Source organism: Octopus bimaculoides, chromosome 7, assembly GCF_001194135.2.
Source record: "Octopus bimaculoides isolate UCB-OBI-ISO-001 chromosome 7, ASM119413v2, whole genome shotgun sequence".
Lineage (NCBI taxonomy): Eukaryota > Metazoa > Mollusca > Cephalopoda > Octopoda > Octopodidae > Octopus > Octopus bimaculoides.
In genome coordinates, this window is record NC_068987.1 from 83263550 (window position 1) to 83269732 (window position 6183).

The window sequence follows — 6183 nt, forward strand, 5'->3', positions numbered from 1 at the left end:
GGAGCTGCACAAAACGATCGTACTGCATTACCTCTGGATATCCTTGTTGCTTATTTTGATCTTAATCACCTTACTTTGAAATTGTATGGATAATACCGTACTAAATTCTGGTGCCTCAACTTAAGTGCCATATTCATCTGAATCTATCTATCTATCTATCTATCTATCTATCTATATATATATATATATATATATACATATACATGTACAGTGATATATGGATGTGAGGCTCTGCTGCACGGAAGGAACCCATGCGAAAGAAAAGTTGAAGCTCGGGAAGAGAAGTGGAGAGAGACAGGAAAAAGAAAAAAATATGAGAAAGAATCATTACAGTACAACACTGGCACAAAATGCTTTTTGCTCTGTGAGAGAAGAAAATTAGTGTAACATTTTGTGAGGTAAGAAGAATGCAATTGATGTGGGTCCACGTGTCGCAGTGTGAAACGTGTAAACGGAAGGAAGAGAAAAAGCGAAATATGAAGAAAAAAAAAATTAACAAGGAAAGCGAAAAAGAGGGGAAGGTCCGGGTTCAGGGAAACAAAAAAAAAAAGTGAACGAAAAATTAATTTAAAAAATTGGAAAAAATTAATTATGATACAATATTGATATTTAAAAAAATATTAGAAGTTTTGTGGGGGGGGGGCGTTTCAAGACAACACAATACGACACTGAGGGAACGTTTCTCAGTGAGATAAACTATATAAACAGTGAGATAAAGGGAAGATAGTCAGTGAGATAAATTATTACAGGCGAAAGGAATGTACTTATATGGAAAGTTGGACAAACGATTTTCATGATGTAACCAGGTCTTCACACACACACGCAATACATATACACATGCATACATACATACATACATACACACACACACACACACACACACACACACACACACGTGTGTGTGTGTGTATGTATAATGTAAATAGACGCATACACATATGTATACATATATATATACATACATATTGTGAATAAACTAACTGGAAAATAAACATAAAAATTTGATTGTTAAAATTTTTCCTTCTCCTTATTATATATATATATATATATATATATATATATATATATATATATATATATACACACATGTACATACTTACATATATATGTATATATATACGTATGTGTACATGTGCATGTGAGTTTGAGTAAGAAAACCTAATCGTTTAACTCGGAACTTACGAATTCAAAAGAATTCTTCGCTAAATACAGTGTATAAGAGTTTTATTCAATCTTCTCTCACAAAATGCATAATATTTCAGCTATTACCAACGCTGTCTTAAAGAATGTTAGCTAAGAGCTAATCTTTCTTAATTACACCACTCAAACATGCTGTATTTATTTCTGTTGTTAAAAAATCTTCGTAAAGAACATAACCCACCTTTTCACACAACAGACTAAACTATTTTATGCTTGTTGTGTTTTTATGTCTATGATAACACCCAAACAAAGTTAAAATGTCACCTTGTTTACGAAAGAATCTTCCATTGGGACTTTAACAATTTGTTTTTATATCATGAGTTACCTTTTCTTGATTGTTTTATTATCACTTCTTGAATGTATAATACAACGTTCAATTTATCTATTTTGTTTTCTTTTCTTTCTGTTTACACGTACCACTGAGTAACTTTAATCATATAGCGGTCAATGTAGACAACCAATGAACGAACACGTGGTAAAATTTTGAATTTTGTGGTATATTCATTTTATTCTCTCTACTTTATATATACACACAGCAAATATATATATACATGAATACCTTTACACATACATGTATTTACACACATACACACACATGTTTGTATATAGGCGCAGGAGTGGCTGTGTGGTAAGAAACTTGCTTCCCAACTACATGGTTCCGAGTTCAGTCCCACTGCGTGGCACCTTGGCCAAGTGTCTTCTACTATAGCCTTGGGCCAACCAAAGCCTTGTGAGTGAATTTGGTAGAAGGAAACTGAAAGAAGCCCGTCGTATATATATATATATATATATATATATGTATGTATGTATTTTTGTATCTGTGTTTGTTCCCATACCATCGCTTGACAACCGACGTTGGTGTGTTTACGTCCCAGTAACTAGCGGCTAGGCAAAACAGATCGATGCTATAAGTACTAGGCTTACAAAGAATAAGTCCTGGGGTCAATTTGTTCGACTAAAGGCGGTGCTCCAGCATGGCTGCAGTCAAAATGACTGAAACAAGTAAAAGAATAAAAGAATAAAAGAATATCGTTTTTAAAGTTAACTTAAGAAGGTAAGAAAATAGGTAATAGTTTGTATATACATATTTCAGTAGTTTTTCCTCTTTCTTCGGTACCTCGTCCAAAACATAAACCATCCACAAACACATTCCTTAAATAGCCATTAAGTTTAGCGGTGTTACACAATTGGATATACCGATTTTACCTATTAAATACATTCCTGACTCTAATTTCGAGTGAAAATCTGTAGCGAGTGAATCACACTGTTAACACAGAAGGATATAGTATTTACCTGTAAAGCCTTTGGTATACTTTGTAGTATATCATGGTTGCATAACGAAATACGGTGTCCCTGTTATCAATTAATATGCACTTAACAGTTGCTAGGAATATGTTAAATATTTAAAATTGGTATATCCAATTATGTTACACAATTATGAGTACCTAGAGCAGTGAATAATATTACAAATCCATCTCTGCTACCAACAGTTATAAACTTCGCCACTGCTGACAGAATTATAGAACTGGCAATCATAATGTTTTTAATTCGTAAATCATTTTCTCAACATAATATATGATGTAACACATAGCTTTCACTTGTTTTATAAAATGCTATAAATTAGTGTTTCTATATTTTTTTCTCTAATCGTCCGAATTTCCTCGTATTCCTGTTTCAGTATTATAAATCTCAAAAGTAATAAATGAATATTTTTTCAAAATTTATTTTTTCCTTGATTTGTAGGACTCATAATTCCGTTTATCCGGTTCCCATGGCGTGTACGTGACCGAGATCTCAACATTCTTCTTGAAGAGTTCAAGATCAGTAATTTTTGAGGGGAGGGGAGAAGTTGATTACATCTACTCCTATACATGACTAATGCTTTATTTTATTAACCTCTAAAGAGAGGAAAGGCAAAGTTGATCTCTGCTGGATTTGAACTCAGGACATAAAGACCCGGAAGAAAGGCTCCTAAGCATTTCGTCCAGTTTGCTAACAATTCTGCCAGCTCACCGCCTTGCCACTTTTAATATAATATTAATAAGAGGCGGCGAGCTGGCAGAAACGGTAGCACGCCGGGTGAGATGTTTAGCGGTATTTCGTCTGCCGTTACATTCTGAGTTCAAATTCCGCCGAGGTCATCTTTATTTTTTATCCTTTCGGGATCGATAAATTAAGTACCAGTTGCGTACTGAGGTCGATCTAATCGACAGGCTCCCTCCCCCAAAATCTCGGGCCTTGTGCCTAGAGTAGAAAAGAATAATTTTGAAGGTGGCGAGCTGGAAGAAATGTTAGCACACCAGGCGAAATGCTTAGCGGTATTTCGTCTGCTGCTACGTTCTTAGTTCGAATTCCGCCGAGGTCGACTTTGTCTTTCATCCTTTCGGTGTCGATAAATTAAGTACCAGTTACGCACTGGGGTTGATGTAATCGACTTAATCCCTTTGTCTGTCCTTGTTTGTCCACTCTATGTTTAGCCCCTTGTGAGCAATAAAGAAATAAGAAACGTTAGCACGCCGGGCGAAATGCTTAGCGGTATTTCGTCTGTCTTTACGTTCTGAGTTTTTGACTTTGCCTTTCATCCTTTCGGGGTCGATCTAATTGACTGGCTTTCTCCCCCAGAATCTCGGGCCTTGTGCCTAGAGGAGAAAAGAATATAATATTAATAACTAAATAAATAATATTACGACAATATCAGCAAATTATGAGTTTTAAAGAGTAAGAGTTCCACTTGAGTGAAGCTAACGTCTTGATACCATTTCAAGTGGTCTTTTGTTCTTTCTTTTGGCCGATTTACATCCGTATTTATGACAAGACACTTCCCGTTGTGATAAAATGAATTCTCTGTAATATGTGTCAGGATGTTAATTCCAAGAAATAGTTGGCGTTGGTGGTGATCGTCTCTCTACGTGGACGCCGAACCTGCTAAAAAGAGTAGCCAAATTTCCTTCAATATCGTCTTAAACGCCGCCCCTCGCCTTAGCAAAAATCAGAAATTCATAAGCGCATGTATGGCTGTGCGGTTAGGAAGTTCGCTTTGCAACCACATAGCTTGGTGTTCGGTGCCACTTGGAGACAACTTTGGTTATAGTCTTCTAGTGTAATAGTAAAATCTGATTAATGCTTTGCGATTGAATTTGGCAGACGGAAACTATGTGGATACTTTGATTTGCTGGAAACAGTTGTTAAGCCTTGGATGAATGAAGTAAGCAATGTAAGGCAAAAAAAAAAAAAGTTCCAATAAGACTTACAAAACCCAAAAGGCGGTGAGCTGGCAGAAACGTTAGCACGCCGGGCGAAATGCTAAGCAGTATTTCGTCTATCTTTATGTTCTGAGTTCAAATTCCACCGAGGTTGATTTTGCCTTTCATTCTTTCGGGATCGATGAATTAAGTACCAGTTGCGTACTGGGATCAATCTAATCCACTGGCCCCCTCCCATATTAATACGCTTAAATCAGAAATTTTGAAATTCAAGGTGCCTATTTACTTGCTGCATGTCTATGTATAATATATATATATCTTTGAGACACACAAATACTTCAGGTCATTGTTTTCAAAGCACACCTTTCCCTATCAGAACGACGCGTTGCTGATGTGACATCACTTATCTTCTAGAACAATTATTTAGTTATGTGAAGTAGGGGTGTGTCGTCACACAGGACATCAATCATCACTGCCATGAATTAGGTCTCGAGGTAGATTAAATCTCTGATATAAACATATATACACGCATATGCATACATACCTGCTTATGTGCGTATGTGTATATATGTATATGTATGTATGTATGGATATGTATGTATGTAAATATGGATGGATGTATGCGTGCATTTATCTATCTATCTATCTATCAGTCTGTCTGTCTGTCTGTCTGTCTATCACACGTGCAAACTTACATATGTAACCTGCTTCTCTCATTCTCCTGATTACACGTGATGACAGTTATGTATTTTTCTTTTATAATAATAATCTCTTTTATTTTGTTTCAGTCATTTGACTGTGGCCATGCTGGAGCACCGCCTTTAGTCGAGCAAATCGACGCAAGGACTGATTCTTTGTGAGCCTAGTACTTATTCTATCGGTCTCTTTGCCGAATCGCTAAGTTACGGGGACATTAACACAACAGCGTCGGTTCTCAAGCGATGTTAGGGGGACAAACACAGGCACACACATACACACATATATAAATATATATACATATATACGACGGGCTTCTTTCAGTTTCCGTCTACCAAATCCACTCACAAGGCTTTGGTCGGCCCGAGGCTATAGTAGAAGATACTTGCCCATTAATAATAATGATTTCTGTTTTAACCACAAAGGTTTACATTAAGAAAAACATTATGGACAGTACAGGACAAAACAAAGAATGCGTGTGTGTATGTGTGTGTGTGAGTGTGTATTGTTGTGAGGGTTTTGCGTGTAAACAAGACTAACAAGATTTTAAAAATATTAAAGAAAGTAAGAAATCAACAATGTGTGATCCTCAATAGGAAGGAAACGTCCGAGGGCTGCTCATGGAAAAACCCCATAAAAATCCATAGGCACCCTGACATTTGGGACAGGTGCTTTTTTTTCCTTTCCTCGTTTCCAACTACATGCGTATGCTCAGGGCAGGCCCGTCCACTCGTACCATTCTCGACACTTTCATCCACCTTTCAACAAACTGGCCAGAAGACAACACTTTCCTATCTACCCTTAGTTTCTTTTTCAAGTGAAACTTGAAGAAGTTCATCAGGGATTGACCGAAAAGAAAAGTGTTTGTCTTCAGCTCCTTCAATCTCGTCCACCACACAACCTCTTTCGCCATGGCCACCAGGCGTATAAAAACAGCCTTTCCTGCCCGGTTATATATATATATATATAAACATAATTAAGGGATCAGCAAATATTTGCTTCACCACATACCGAAGTTCAGAAATAGCAGCTAAAAAAGCTGAGAATCCCACAGTATACGCAGATTTGTAATAATTATATATAT